The sequence below is a fragment of the Passer montanus genome, unplaced genomic scaffold (genome assembly GCF_014805655.1).
Source record: "Passer montanus isolate IOZ18808 unplaced genomic scaffold, ASM1480565v1 scaffold6, whole genome shotgun sequence".
NCBI classification, from domain to species: Eukaryota; Metazoa; Chordata; class Aves; order Passeriformes; family Passeridae; genus Passer; species Passer montanus.
Genome location: NW_024371037.1, coordinates 14,623,197 through 14,640,311, shown reverse-complemented (window position 1 = coordinate 14,640,311; position 17,115 = coordinate 14,623,197).

Genomic DNA, 17,115 nt, shown 5'->3' with positions numbered 1-17,115 from the left:
GACTTTTTCCCAAGATGACACCTTTGCTTTCTGTGGATCAGCTTGTCCTGTCAATGTAAAGATGCTGTGTCTAAACCATTAGTGGTATTGTGGTCTAGGAATGGCATTTCCCAGTTTAGTGTTCTCACTGAAACATTCTAAACCATGTGCTGCTCACTAATTCCCCTGTTCCCCTCTCCCTCCCCTGTGGAGGGATGGAGAGGAGAATCAGAAGCACAAAAGGTAAACATCACAAATTGAGATAAGAGCAATTTATTGGAAACAGCAATGAAGTTAAAAAAAACACCCCTCCAATGAACTGTAATGGTAACAATATCAAACATGAATGCTCACCAGGAAGAACCCCAGGAACACCCAACCATTCCCTCCACCACATCCAGAGGGGACCCCTTTCCCCTGGGAAATCATGTGAGGTGGTACAGAATAACCTCTGGGTCCTGCCCACGTCCCTCTTGGTTACTGCAACAACTAACCCTGTCCCTTGCCAGAACCAGGACAAATGGGGGTGAGAAACCTCTTGCAATGCCCTACTTCCACTCTACTTCTGGAGTTGTTTTTAGTGAGCAGGGACATGTGCGACTAGCAAATGTATCAAGTGTCCATTAAACTTCGTACAATCTCAGTTGGATCTGGCAGTCTAAAGTCTTTAACATCTCTGTGACTTCTACTGTTGTTCTGAATTTGGTTCAAATTGTCCAAAAGGTTGAAAAATTACCAGGGAAATTGGGGTAATAGTTGAGTGAATGGATAATGTGCCTGTATAAGCCTCATTTCCTTAGGACATTGTACAACAAAATGAAAAATCTGCTGGATGGGGACATCTTCAATATTTAGCAGTATAGATGTTTTGTTTCAGTTGTTAATCTTACTGCTAGTTTGTGGAGAGAAGTTTAGTTTGCTTAACAGCAAATATAGCTAATCAGTCTTCATCATGCTTGGCTTTTTCTTTGGAAAACAAATAAGAGTTAAACTGAAAATATTCTATCTTGAATTATCTGTAGTTAGCATTTCTGATCAGAACATCCAGTTCTTTATTCTCTCTTTCCTTTTAAAATTATGTTTTTATTTCAACCACTTTCTACCAGCAGGCAAAGCTGCTGTTACACTGTACCCAGCTGTGAAATCAATATGATTTTCATTACAAAGATAACAGAAACTCTCTTAGAAAGACTGTGAATTGCCAAAGGTCAAATAACAGTCAGTGGTACTGCTTAGAATTTAGATGCACTAATTAAAAAATTCTGTGGTATAAATATATTAATGAAATGCACCCTGAGAAATGTTTGCATTTAAGATGGCAACAATTTTAAGATATTACATTGTTTCTTTAATTACTATAGTTCATGTAAGTCACATCAAACTGTGATGGGTTCTTTCTCTGGTTGATGATAATTTCTTATAAAAATAGGTATTAGCTCTTGTTTTCTCTTTTAATTCACAAATATTTGAGCTTGATTAGACTCAAAAGTGTAACAGGCACAGAAAACAGAAAATATCTAGTATGATTTCTGTCATATTGAACTCTAAGAATTACTCCAAATGAATGGGTGCATCAGTTATTTCTGAGATATATGACTTCATTAGGAACAAGAGGAAGTGCACCATCAAACTGAAAGCAGTACTTGAATCTTTCAGCCTAAGCAGCCTGTTCTATTAAGTTAAAACCAGGATTTTAAAATAAACGTTATTACTCTTTCCAAGATCATCCTTGATCTCTTTTAAGCCTCAATTTTTTCAGCAGTTAAGTTACATTTGCTTTATTACAAATGAATATATCAGGAAATAAATTCTTTTACTTCTTGTATTTGTTTGATATTCCTCTCTCACATCTCTCTATTTTTGTTTAAATTCTGTCTCTTCCATGCCAGGTGCTAAAACAGTAAACTCAGATTGCCAGTTATTCTGGGTTTTAATAGAAAATTTCCTCACCTTACAGCTGAGGTTTTTTTGCGTTACTGTGCTCCCTCTGCTGGATAGTGCCTGTTAATTTTTTGTTCCCTGAGCTGTACTAGAATCCATGTTCTGTAAACAAGCAATCACACTGCCTTAAAGAAAGAGGTATAAAAAGTGGGAATGAGTCATTTGATCTCAGATAACATGGAAGTTGACATCTGTAGACTAGGAAAAATCCTGTTGTCAGGCAGCTCAAAAAGCCTTCAGCAGACATTTGAGGAGTAATAATTTACTATCTCTTGAGCAAAACCAGATGGACACTAAATAACTTTCTTTCATTTGTGTAACTTAGAGAGGGTGATGTTGCTTCTCATACTTTGGTAAGTACAACAGTATCCTCATATGTCCCTGAAATGTTATTAGTGTCTCAGTCTTAGTGGCATGGTTCTCATAAATCGCTTCATCCTTTGGTGAATCTTACAGAGTCACTGCTGAGCCAGTGTTTGCTCAGTGGAAAAAGCAAACATGCTCTCATGCTCTGTGCCAACCCCACAGCAAGGTGGTGATGATACAATCCTTTCCTGTCCCCACTGCAGTGGGGCAAAAAGGAGGAAGAGCAATATTTCAGCTTTGTTTCTAGAGGTGATTTTGATCTTTGAGGCCTTTGACTTCATGGGTTGCTTTGGGCTTGTTCTCGTGCTCATCCCGCTGCTGTCACACAGTGAACCTAGCTTTGTCTGTCCTTCCTTCCTTCCTGCTTGCTTCCCTCCCTCCCTTCTTTTCTTCCATCTTTCATTCCCAGTGGGATGTGGCTTGCGTGGGCACTCCCAGCATAACTGATTCAATGTCACAGTCCTCTCTCAAGTGACCCTGGAACCTCCTGACGCTCCACACCTCCAAACCCCCGGGCCCACGCCGGCTTCCCCATGGAGCACTGCCCAGATCAAGCAGCCCCTGTGTTTCACAGCCTCCCAGCACTTCTCTCTGTGCTGGCTGACCCAGTTGGTTCTGTGGAAAGGAGAAGGAAAGTCAATATCCTCTTCAGTTGCAGGTGGATTTTCCCCATCTAAGCTGCTTCTAACCAGATCCTGAGCCATGGTTTTGCAAGTAAGCCGATACCTTTGCAGTTTCCTTCAAATTTAATGCAATGTTATAAATGCTACTGCATATTGGTAACAACAAACTGGGATTGTCTTTTCAACTTGGCATGGCTGCCCTTACAGATTAGTCCACATCTCTCCCATATTTTGGAATATATTAGGTTGGTAACTTATTTATGAAAATAAATAGAAAACTGCCAATTGTTAGGGGCAACAAATTATTATGTTTAATTTGCCATTTATTTAATTTACCATTATTATATGATGGTAATTTAAATATAGTTATTTACCATTAATATTTATTTAATTTAAGGTTGTTATATAATGGCAACTATTTGACTTCTGGTTCAACTAGGAGATCTGTTTTGGGAAAATGCATTATGGGCAAATTCTAGTTAAGAATTTTTGTGTCTAAGGTCAGTTTTAAATTTCAATATCTGGACATATAAATTAATATTCCAGGTCTTTAAATCTCCCAGTGAAGTAATGAACATAATTATTTCCTCTGATTCTCACTAATAAATAAAACCAACTTCCATCTGCCTGTACACTTTCTTTTACAAAAGAAGATGCTTTTTAAAATCATTTTTAAAAGAAAAATCTGGTTAGAAGAATAAATTTCCAATTCCTAAAACTTTCAGTTCTTCCTGTTTAGAAGAAAAGAGTTGCTTGGTACATTCTTCTTTTGCTAAATAATAAAAGCATTGCTGTTGAATAAATGTTATTCCTTAATTTAGCAAGGCCTAAATAAAATCAGCATTACCATTTGCAGGACAACTTGTCCTAGGGTCAATTGATGACAGTTTTGCTGGTGGTGGGGCTGGGCTGAGGAGGATGAAAAGAATTTCTGCAAAAGGAACCCTTTATGATGAGGGTTCCAGGATGAGGTTGGAAATCTTTTGCCTCAGATATCCATTGAGTTATAGCAACTAAAACACTTGACAGTGCTTGTCTCAGCAAGAGTGTACACCATATGCTTTGGGAATGTTCCCAAACAGAATCATTATCCTCCTAGTGCCACAGCAAGCTCATTAATACCCCAGTTACCTATTCAGTGGGATTAATCTAGCAGCCCCTGAAGTCAGTGAGGAGATTCAAGTTATCTTTAGGATGCTTGAATAAAACCTTAGACGGAGTTTGCATAATTTAAGTCACACCATAAAAATTATTTTCCAAAGTTTTAAATGCTTGCTAATTTGCTAGTTTCTTTATTCCAAGCTACTTGTTTTCCTCCATCTTATGAAGAGCAGTGATGTGAACTGGAAAAAGGAATACATTTGTGTACATTTCTGCTATTTTCCTAAGTTTTTCCAGAGAAGGACTCAAATAAGCTTGCAATGGAATTGTAACTCAAATTCAAATATATATGTTGAACAGGTTTTTTCTCCAAATATGTGACCAGTTAATGGGAAGAACTGTGGAAATTTCATAGTTGATGTGGATAAAGAAAGTGCCAGTTTAAGCTGCTGTAGTTCTCAGTCAGTTCCAGTGATTCTTTATTGCTCTCTGGCCACACAATACATTTAAGAGGAAAATAATTTTTTGCATAGTATCTTATATATAAGAGAAGAAGAACCAGTATTTGCCAAAAAGAACCCCCCTTCAGGTCCCAATATTTTTCCAGACTATGTTTTTTCATATGTCGGAAAATTTTCTTTTCACTCCTATGCATTTTAACAGCAGTTTTGGGGATTTTTTGTTGGCAAAAAAAGATAATTAGGTATGTGGGAAGTGAGAAAGATTGAACCTACAAGCTATACAGACAAAAGATACTATTTCACATAAGTATATTTATGGTAGTGGGAGGGAAACTTAGATCAAACAAGAAGAAAGAGAGGATCTGGAGAGGATCTACTCCAGATTCCACAGATGTGATAACAACTGCTATTACAGCACCCAGCCTTTTGAATTAAATATTGATAGAAATAAGTGAATAAAAGTCTGAATAAACTGAAATGTGTGTTCTGTCTCTGTAAAGTGCACTTTTTTTCAGCATCTGGAGTACCAGAATCAACACCCTTTTATACAATTAATAGTACTAAATAAGGGCATCAGCTGACAGGAAATAAGAAAGTTCCTATGGCAACTAAAAATAAGCACAGGAGGAAAAACACATCAAACGTTGTCAGCAGCCAGCATAAAGAGTGGCTGCATGTCGATAATACAATACAAGCAGAATTAAACCCTACTTGTAAACATACACATTTTAATTGCTTTTAGTGGTACATTTTTTTTCTTTTGTTTTGTTTTGTTCCCCCCCCCCCCCAAATAGGACTGTGATACCTTGGTTACAGAGTCTATTTGCAAATATCTCAGATTGGTTGCTGGCATAGGATCCTGGTTTTAAAGCCTATGAAAAACAGGGATAGAGCCCTGCATCTTCAGGGCAGCAGCTGTATCCCCTCAGATTTGGATGCTGATTTAAGAAAGCCTTTTGGTGCTTTAAGTCTCATACACCTCTGGCAGTTTCTTTCCACGTTACTCTTTGGTTCCTGCATATAAAATGTTTGAGAAAAATTTTGGGTAGAAGAGAATGTCTGGTAGAGCTGTGCCTTGTGGAAGGAATAGAATTGTATACATCATGTAGATACTTTACATTCATTTAAAGTTGCACCAAGCCTGAAAAGCTGTAGATGATAAAATCCCTGGTGGAGGGGAAACCTGGGTGTGCAGCTGCACAGCTGAGGCCACGTGCAAGCTGCTCCTTTCATCTCAGTGGGAGAACTAGTTTTAAGGACAGTTTAACTCTTGAAATTCCTGAGTTATCTGTTTTTCCTTCCTATCTGATCTTCCTACCTTCACCTCTCTCATAAAAAACAAACCCAAACCCCCTCCCACCCCTACCAGACGTGTACATGGCAGAGAATGCCGCATTGCTTCCTCTTTGCTCTCTGAAGTTATTGGTGCCCTTGCAGACACATCCAGGCTCCCCCTTCTGATGCACAGATGTAGTTTTCATAGTAGAAGTCTTCTGCTGAGTAGTACAGGACCCTGCCAGAGTGGCTGTGTTCACCACAGCTTGTGGGGTTGACAAAACCACTATCAGTTATTTGGCTAGCTCAGGAAACTTAGTTTCTGAGACAGAATATTCAGCCCTGCAGGTAGTGATGGGATTGTATTTGTCCCCTATTATTTCCATCCTGTTAAGTGATAAAAATGTGAGAGGATGCCAAAGCAAGGCCAAAAGTAAGAACTGAGAGAAATGTGGTCAGACTGCATTGATGCCAATGAAGAGTCTTATATTTACTCAGGACTTCTGTAATTTCTGGTTTTTTATATGTCTGTTCTGATTGCTGACCCAAATTTCAAATTCAGTGCTCAAATTGTAAAAAATTCTATTGTTCCAAAGACAACTTTGTTTTCAGTTTTAATGTTGTACAATTCAGAGGACCTTCTGGGGTGAGAAGCCCACTCCTCATCTATGGTGAGCTGCTATGTCATATAATTGCTTCCATAAAACCAATTTGGGTGTGTTGCTGTATATATATTTATATATGCTTCCCAATCCTGTTGTTCCATGCTTATATGATAGTGTATGTCAGATGTAACCCATCATTATGTGACTCAGGCTGCAAGTCAACGCATGTAACCACAGGCATGTGGAGTATGACTAGATACCAGGCACTGATAGTATTATAGCTTACTCTGCAGTTTGGCTGTGTGCAGGCTGCTGTGAACAATACCCAGTCCTCTGTGGACTATACTTGCACTGCCTGCATGTCACCACATGCACAACTCCAGAGAAATTTAGGAACAGATCATTAGGTAGTCCACAAACAAAACATCAGAAACTACGTGATAGAGTCACTCAAAGGGAATCACTTTCTCAAACTGGCTGACAAGAACAAGCATAAACACGTTGTGTTTTGCTCTGACATAATTAGCAGAGCAAAGAAATTAGTTGTCTTCTGATTGAGTAAAGATGGATACTACACGTAAATACTCCAGCAAACAAAATGCTTCTGAAATTATCTGAACCACAGTGTCACTGCAAAGGGAAATTACACATTCTATTGTAACAGAAATTCAGGAGATGGCAGCTGAGTGTTGGTAATTACCTCTAGATTCGTAACAAACTCATTGTTATTCATGTCGTGGCTACCGGGGCAGAGCAGCCTGTGTCCGTGGGAGCTGCACGCCTCGTGGTAGGAAACATTTGGTGTCTGAGCCACCCATTCCTGGTAGCAGTGTCAGGCAGGTACAGCCTGAAGCAGGAGGCAAGGCACAACCTGTTCTGTCCTTCCCTCCTGTTTGTGAGTACACTGTGCTCAGCAACAGCTAGAGGAACTTATTGACCACTTCCCTGGTGCTGCTACAGAGCTGGGTAATTGCAGTGATTACAGTGATCAGATTACAATGCACTTTTTCCTACCGTGCTTGTGAAATGCTGCAGCTCATCCCACCTTTTATTCATGGCAGATGGTAAATCTGCTGAGTGTATGAATGGGTGCTGCAGGACTAATCCTCTTTCCCCCACCCTGCCACAGCTAGGTTATATTCTTCACCTTGTGTGAACTAGCAGGGCAGTCAAACAGACAGCATGTCTACTTTGTGCAAGTCAGACTTGACATTTAGTTTATCCTCTCATGTTCAACAGCTCTCTGCTGAGTTGAAATAACAGCAACCAATGACAAGCAAAAAGAGCATTAGCGACCTCATAATTTTTGTTCCTTAGGTGAACAGATACTCTTGATTGGCTGAATCTAAAGACAAGTATTAAGAGAGAGACAGAAGAAGCTAAAGATGTAGTCCAAATGTTTGCAACAACAACCTTTAAAGAATACATTGGTACATTGGAATTACAAAGTTTAGGTTGGGTTTTGCTTTGGTTTTTGGTTTTTTTTAAATACACTTTTGAGGCAGAAAATGTCAATGTATCTCTTACAAAATTAATTTAGTTGTAACACAGAATGAACCAAGGTGTTGTACTTATATCTGTAAGACCTATACTAAAGGCTGCTTCTAGAGGCTCAGAACATGATTGTTGAAATGCTGACTGCTCAAAATGCCAAAATTTATGGAGGGTTAAGTTTTAAAAATATCTGCAAAGCACAAAAACCAGTTTTCATATGAAAAATATGCTTCAAACAATTGAAGTGCTAAAAGAATTTCAGAAGTCTAATTTGTGGAGGGGCAAAATAAAATGTCTTTCCTCTCTGCTGAGACATTTGTCATCTTTTGCTCTAGTAAAGTCCACCTCCACTGGACCTGGTGAACTTCTTGATAACATAAGTATTTGGCTTACTCACATTGATGCAAGAATTTCTCTACTAGCAACAGCAACAACTCTTTTGACAAGTGCAGTCTGTCCAGCACTGGCCACTGTGTAGACCCAGAAGATGAGAGGGAGCCTGCACTGATTATCACTATTTCAGCAAAGCCCATTGTTGAAAATGTGTCTGGTGTAGGACAGGGAAGGCAGAGGCACTCACAGAGGGTCTGAAGTTCAGGTAACTCCCACTGACCAAGAATGTGAGCAAACTCCTAAAAGAAAAACACTTTTCAGCTGAAAGAAGTGAAAATGGGGAAAAAAGGGTGAAAACGGGAATGCATATTAATGTGTAATGTAATGGATTTTTCTTTATAATTACTTTTGTTCTGAGAATGTCATATAACAGATCTCATTTAATGGATCACTTGCAGATTATGAATGGCAATTCTCTTTGTTTCATTGATGAAAATGTAAGCAAATTTTTATACAACAAAAGTTATGCTAGTTATCTGTGTATATTATACTTGGAATAAAACATTTTATAGTGCATTTGTGAGCACTTGGAACAAAAACTTCTGATATAAAATTGGACAGCGTACATACAAGAAGTCAGTCTGTGTTGTTATGGGAGATTGCTGAGAAACTAAATGAAATTCTGAAATTGGTGGGTCAAGTGTTCTCTTAGCATAGTGATCCTATTCTGTTGGAATTAACTTTTCTTATTAAAAACAAATTTAAAATTTTGCATTAACTGTTTTTCAGCTAATTTAGAGAAAGATCTTTCATGTTCTTATTCCTAAGAATGGCAAAACACTTTTGGCTAATACTGAAATGAAAGTCAGAGTTGTTTAGTACCTCACAGGACTGAGCTAAGAGTAATCAGGGGTGATTCCACATTCCTGGGACCTCAGGCAATGAAGTAATGTCATCTACTTAGTGATCTGCTATACTTAATAAATATAGCTGTTCCACAGGAAACTTATTGCATATGTTTAACCTGAGAATAATCAGAAATATTTTATTTTATTAGTAAATTTAAAACAGGAAGTCACTGCATTTTCAAAACTGAGAGTACTTTTCTTTTTGAGTACATGGATTTTTTACTTGCTCAGCATGTTTCTGTTTCTTCAGCAAGTGTAATTTGGAAGAAGAAAAGTACATGACTGATGCATTCAAATCAATCATGCTAGAGAATGCAATATTCAAGAAGTTCTCCAGATACTCTGGAAAAAAATCTAAGTGATGACAGAATGTAGTGCAATGATTACTCATTTGCCATATTGAAGGCGAAATATTTGGTAGTTTAATTTTACTCAGGATTATAAGTGCCTCTTGAATTCACTGGAAAGTCCAGCTATATCACAGCTTTTGAGATAACCAGGTTATCTTGCACATGCAGCTTAAAATGCATGTGGCAGAAGGGCATGTGACATGCATAAGTCACTGTCCTGAGCACAGTGCAGCACATATTGTTTGCATATCACAGAACATATTTATCATTTTATGTTAATATATGGTAAGGAAATTTTAAAAAGAATTATAGCAGGAGTGATTGAAATCTTCTTATTGTAAATCACTGGATTAATTTATTACGTGTGGGCTCCAAATCCCTTTTCCAAGTTCAGACCCTACAAGGGTAGGCACACATGGGTGACAAGTGCCTGGGAATCTCTTGATTACAAAGGACACAGGACAGAGGGGAAGCGGCCAGAAACCTCCATTTTGTTAAAGGCTGTGATGGTAAGAAGGATGAAAACCTTTGGGGCTTTATCCATAATCAGCTGCTGATGGTTTGAGCTGAGGAATGGGAGCTCCAAGGGTGCCAGCTTTCCCAGTGAGAGGCATGAACTGGAGGAAAGGAGCTAGGAAGCCTGTTAGCAGTCTGGTCCCTCAGATGGCACAGGGTCCTTGGGTTACCCCTGCACTCCTAAACAAAGTGAGACCACAGAAGATGCTCGACCTTTTGACCACTGGGCATAGGCTGCCCATGTCCACTGTACACTTGGCTCTACATCTCTTCCAGCTGCCCAGTGGCATTCCCATGACCCCAGCTCACAGCTGCTGTCTGAAGTGATGCTGTCACCTTGCTGTGAAGCTGAAGTTGAACTTTGGATCCCAAGGGCCATGGCATGGTACAGGCAGGCTGTCCAACAGTGGCCAGTCTTCTGGGACAGTAGTGGAGGCTGTGTCTGGTGGAGGTATTGCTGGGGGTACTGGAAATATTAAATCATAGAGGTGACCTCCAGCCTGGAACCTAGGACCTCTTATTTTCCAGATAAGAGACTCTTAACCAAAGTCTTACGTTTAGCCTGACTTTTTTTCAGCTGTTACCTTGTGTTCATGGAAAACCTGCTTTTTAAGAGGACTGTTTGTGAAGTTACATCAAAGACAGATTTTTACTGTTTGTCACTGGATTTTATTTCAGTACTAAATCACATCAGCTCCAGAAAGATATCAGGAAAAATGGAAAATGTTGCTGCTGTCATCCCAAATTTTGTTTGCAGTTCTTCACATTAAAGCTCTGATTCTTCAAGAATTTTGAAGTTGATCTTGTTCTTATCTGTTCTAGGTTTCAGAAAAGTTAGGTACTAAATCAGATCTTGGTTTTTCATGTAGTATGTTTATGTATTGTAAAATCATCTGGTCTAAATGGTATTCCTAGGGAAGCATATCAGCACTTCAAAACATAAGATTATAATTTTCACTGTAGCCATTCTGCATTTTGTTGTTCTTTGCATGTGTTAACATTATGTATTTAAAAAAATGTTTAAAGGGCACAAAGTTTAGAAAATCAAGCAGTAAAATACAACCCTGTTTCTTTATGGCAGTAATCTGTGCAATTTTAACTAGCTTCCTTTGGATTTATGCACTGTGATCAGTTTTTAATTAAAAAAATACACACTTTTTTTTGTTCTTGTCAATGAACCTCTTCTACTGGAACTCTTTCAAGTCAGACACCTGGCGTGGAAGCATGTTTCATATAGATTGTCCATTAATGAACTTAGTATTTGATTTTACCCTTGTCTTCAAGGAGCATCCAATGCTGATTCATTTCACGTTGTGCAAGAGTGACATAATGCAGAATTATTTGCTTCCTTACAACTATTTCTGTCATGATCATCATTAGTGTACTCAGCTGTTTCACAAGCAGTAATGAACTTCTTGCTGTACTTCTTTGCTGCATTGAAGAGTATTATTAGTCCCATTTTTCAGGTAATAAGCTGAAGCAGACAAATATGAATAATAACTTTAATTACAAATTTTGGACACGGAGTAAGAAAACAATAGACAACTATTCTTCAGACTTTATTAGTCTGAAGTTCACAGTACAGCTCTCCCCATGCTTCTCCAAACCACCACAGTTTTCTGTTCAAGCTGATGGCCAGCTAAGGGGCTGAGGAAGGATGCTTTAGTGAATGGCTTTGTGAGGTTAATTAGCTATAAGGTCTGGAAAGGGGACCCATGCCTTTCCCTTACCAACCACAGGGAGTGATGCCATTGATGCAACCACCTTGTGTAACATCCAACTTAGCTTGATGCCTGTCTTCTGGCACAGCTCAGCTGGGAAAGGCAGTTGTAGAGACAGTCTGGGCTTAGCCTCCTTTATCCTGGGGTAAGAAAGAAAATAGGTTTAGCATGGACAGAATCCTTGGAAATGCTATTTATCAACTGCTACTAACCATATGCAATCAGATATTTTCTCATTTATTTATAACTTGTCTATATTTGCGCATTATACCCATCCATACACATAGATGCACAACAGAAGACTTACACATCACACAAAGATTATTCACTGCTAAATTTCATTTCCTTGCCTCAAGACATCATACTGCCAGAAATTATTTACAAAATTGTTCAAGTAATCACTGGTAAATAACATGATTGGCAAATAATATATTTTCTGCTGATTTTATTATTGAAAACAACTGGACAATTGATGCTAACACTCTTTTGGAAATCAGACTTGGAACATATCAGCCCCAACAGTTAAATTCTGGAAGAGTTTTTAATGACTGAAATGAAGGGTTTCTACTGGGAAGAGTTTGACAGCATTAGCTCCAAAGAGCCTTCACCATTCACTCTGTGATTGCTTCTCCCAAATTCTGAGTTGCAAATCACCTCTGCCTCTAATTGTTGCCAGAGTTACAGTTCCTGGTAAGAAGGAAACCCAGAAGTTTTAATTTTTTTACTTGGATCATGGCGTTAGAGAGGCTGAGTAGCTCTAGTATATAGCATTTGTATGAAGACCCCACTGCTAAAAGCATTTATGGAAGTATTTGAGGACAAATTAAGAGGCAGAAATTATTTGTATGTATAAGGGACACAATGCCTGTAATTAAATTTTTTAGTTTATTAATCTTTCTGGAATGAGTAGGAATAGTGTTATCTGTTATTTACATAGCTGATAACTTCCAGCTGTAGAATCAGTGTGTTTACAGGTTTGGTTTGGTTTGGTTTTAGTAATATGAATTTAATGTGAGAAAGACACGGACTTATGTTAACATGAGTCCTGCAACAAATAAAAAAAACCCAGTGTGTTCTTGTCAGGGCAAATAATTTATAGAATGTATACAAAGGAGTATGTATTATTGTGACACAAATGGTTGGTTTTTTGGGTTTTTTTCATTTTGCTCATAAAGTAAGGTGCAACAATACCATTACTTTTTTAATAAGGTTATCATTCTGGTAGTCTGGGATTAAAAAGAAAACCAAAGGGCCTCACCTTTGAAGTGTTTATTTAGCTTCAGTTAAAAGCAATATTTTGTAGAATCCATGCAGGAACTATTTTAACAGCATAGTTAAAATGTTCTTATTTTTTCCATCTTTGGGAATTGTCAGTCATTTTGTACCTGTTTATTTCACAGTCACATTCCAGTTGCAACAGGTCCACAAAAGCTGGAAAATACAGCATGGAAGACATTATTATGTATTGAGGTATTTATTAGAATAGTTGGTGTGTGTATTTGGGAGGGGGTGAGGAAGAGCATCAGCAAGGAAATGTTTTCCTCACACTTGCAAGACATGACCCAGTGAACTTCTTGTGACTGGGAAGCTTATGCCAGCACATTGCAGAAAACAGATTTTCACTATGACCACAGTCATCCCCCAACTACAGGGGTCTGGGGACAAATGAAAAGACAATTTTTTGTGATTGATAATGCAGAATTGATTGGATATACCATAAGAGTCAACATCCTGAGTCACGTTTTACCAGTGTGGTGGTAAAATCATTGATATTTCAGAGTATTGATAGTTGAGAATTCTGGCTAAAAAGTTCATTGTAAGTAAAAGAACAGTCCTTCCAACTAGGTGCTTGCAGTCTGTTTGTTTCCCCTCCCCACTGCTAATTGAAGATGATACAGGGTATACCTGATAGTAACAGCTCCATGTCCTTACCTTATTTACTGTGTTAGTCCTTCTTGGAGCTATGACAGCTAGCAAGCTGCTGAAGGAATCTGTCCCTATTGGAGATGGATACCTGAATTTGTTAACACCACAATGACCTTTCCTTCTCTCACCTCTTTAATTTTTATTTTTTATTTTTTAAATTCCCTGATGCAGCCTACATTAGAATGATTACAGGCTGCAATCACTGAGCATAGAGGAACAGTGAGGGTGATACTATCCACGTGTTATCTCACTGTGATCAGAGTTAATAAAGCTCCTGTCTGACCTGTTCTGTAATAACTTGTGTTATTACACATGTAATAATAGAGGAACAGTGAGGGTGATACTATCCACGTGTTATCTCACTGTGATCACAGTTAATAAAGCTCCTGTCTGACCTGTTCCAAACTGTACTTGTGTTATTACACATTTCAATTGTCCAGATCTCCCACTCCAAACTGTAACCCCAAACTTTGATTGTAACAAGGTCTTTTATGATAGAAAAACAAGAAAGTCACTTGTATATTAAAAAAAAAAAAAAAAAAAATCTGCTTTGATTTCCCCTTTTCTTCTTCTTCAGTTTTAAGTCTTTTAGAGGTCTTTGCATGGCATTTCAGCAATCTTTGTCTTCAAGAATTCCAGCAGCTTTTTTAGCCCAAAGGAACAACTTTTAAAGGTACTATTTTTCTTAGCAAGACCACGTCTGCTCTGAAACATATTACTTGGAATATATGATGTAATATTGTTTCTCTGAGTCATCATAATGAATCCACATTAGTTTATTAACACTTAGACTCAGCCCCAACACATTATATAAATGATGTTGGGTAGCTTGTGTATCTGAACACCAAAGTCTACCCCACTGTTTCTGTTGTCCTGTCCCGTGTTGCTTAAGATAATAATTGCTGCTGCTCCTGGACTAGTGCTGTTGTCACTATACATGTACCTGAAACTGCACAATGTCCTCTATTCAGTCAGTATGGGACAGGATACATTTAGATTTGTAGATATTATCACTTATTATTAAAATATTTGTAGTCTCAAGGTACAACTCATAAACATAAAAGTTTATGTTCATGCTTACCAACATAAAAAAGCCATCATTTTTTCTTTAAATTGAAAGGTCTCAGTTTAAAATAAGTACACTTTTCTTTAAATTGCTATTTATATTCATGACAATGGCAGACTGTTCTAAGGCCTAATTTTGCTCTTACTATTCTCAGATGTTAATGAGTTCAAAAGTGCATTTGGCCTAATAAATCTTCACATTGTATAAGTCTCTCAGAAAAGAGGGTTTGTTTGGTGTGTTGTGGTTTGTTGGTTTTTTTTAAACTTTGGAGCTTTTTCAGTTTCTGCTGCACTGGTTGAAGCTTTCCTGAATTACTTCCAGTGGAATTTTTAGTTGTGAGTTGCAAACACAATATTTTCGTCATTTGTGTTATTTCAGCTAAAGCTGATAGACTGAGTTAAAAAGGCAGAAAAAGGAGTTTCTAAGTCTTACAGTTTACAAACAAACTCCCAAATGGACAAAACCCCATCAGCTGAATCTGAAAATTAAAGAATATATAGACATATTTGTGGCAATATTCTTGCATGTATGGCTGCTTTTCAGAAGTGCCTCAGCATCTTAATGGTACTGATTTTGATGGGGAAAAAGCAGCTGGCCTACTGCAGTAATTCTGAAATCCCACAAGGTAATGAACAGCTTTATTAGGCAGGAAATAACTTTAGAAGTGAGGCCCATGATGACCAGAAGCAATATGTTATTCCACTAACTGCAATTTATATTTCTTTTGCATAATAATGTAATCGTAAATACAAAACATAGTCTAAAATCTTCATTTTAATGAATAAGGGGTCATTTATTTTACCTGTAGAAGCAATTTTAACAGGCTCTTTTCATGTATTCTTAAAATTTTAGTTCCATCTTTCACCTGAATACTGCTTATAAAAATCTTAAGAAAATATAACCACCAGGAAGTGTGTCCATCGAAAAAAACTGACATATATATATATATATATATATATACACACACACACATGTACATATATATGTACAACTAATCATCTAAATAAGTGTACATGGGACAGATCAAAAATATATGAACAGGTTAAAAATACTAAGTTCAACATAACATAACTATAACAAACTAATCATCTAAATAAGTGTACATGGGACAGATCAAAAATATGTGAACAGGTTAAAAATACTAAGTTCAACATAACTATAACAAAAATTGAAAATGATCATGCCAACCACTGAAAATTAAACGTTGTGGTCTGCACTGGCTGTGCCCATAGTTGGAGCTGCTGTGGAATGATGCCCAAGCAGGGATGGAGCCCAGCTGTGCAGCCAGCCAGCCAGGACACTGCCAGTTGCACCCCCCTGGGCACAGGGAGAACAGCTTGTCACAGGGAAGGGCCAGAGTGGTCTGTATGATACACAGGCCTGTTGAATAGCAAGCCAATTTTCACTTTTTAGCTTCTAAACAGACTTTCTTTTTTTGTAAATCACTCAGGGATATTTTTGATATTTTATTCTTAGTGTCATGTTTTTGGGGGCATAGAAAGTTAAAAATCAAGAGACATTTACTATTTATACATGTACTTCATGCTTATTGCTCATAAGGAGTAATTTAAAATGATAAATCATTATTCTATAAATCAGATATAGACAGACAACTTACTGGACTCCTTCCAATGTACACTGAGACATGCGCCAAAATATCAGAGTGTAATTACTTTCATTATGTATTCCAATTAATCTGAAAACAACTGAGTCTGTAAAGATTGCATCCTGCTAATTTTTTCTCACATAAACCCCAATATTATTTATAGAATTGGTTGTCCTCTGTTTACTTGATTAAAATATGGACTAATCAGGCACTGCTTTTCCAGAAATAGTTCTTGACTATGATAATTTGCTGTCTTCTGAAATTTTCTTTATTTAGCCAAAACACAGTGCATATTTTACTTCATGGAAATACTTTAAACTTATGTCTGCTTAACTAGAAGAAACCTAAACAAGAAAGCCATTTTAATATGTATCTGAAGGTATATTCTCTTGTGTGCACCCCTATTCTTATATTCCAAAGATTTTTTGTTGTTTTACCACAGTGCTTTTCCAATAAGCTTTATCATTTTTTTATTTTGAAGATTATTTTATAATGAACTCATCTTCCCCTTTGACATTGCTTCATTCAGGAAAAGGATATGTGGCCATTGCAGACATATGACTGTTTCTGACCCTGTATTGTCAATGACTGAGACATTCTTCTTTGTCTTTCAAAAGCAATGACTTTTCTGTTTTTATTACTTGTTTCAAAACCTGCTTCCTTCTTCCTTTAAAATGGAAATTCATTTTTGCATATTTGGAGTTCTCCATAAAGGGAAAAGAAATTACATGAATCTTAAAATGTTGTAAGATATTAAAATATTAGCTAAGAATATACTATTAATGTAGCATATTTTAATAAAAAACTTTTCGCTCTCATAAGGATTGGAAAGTCAAAGGAAGAA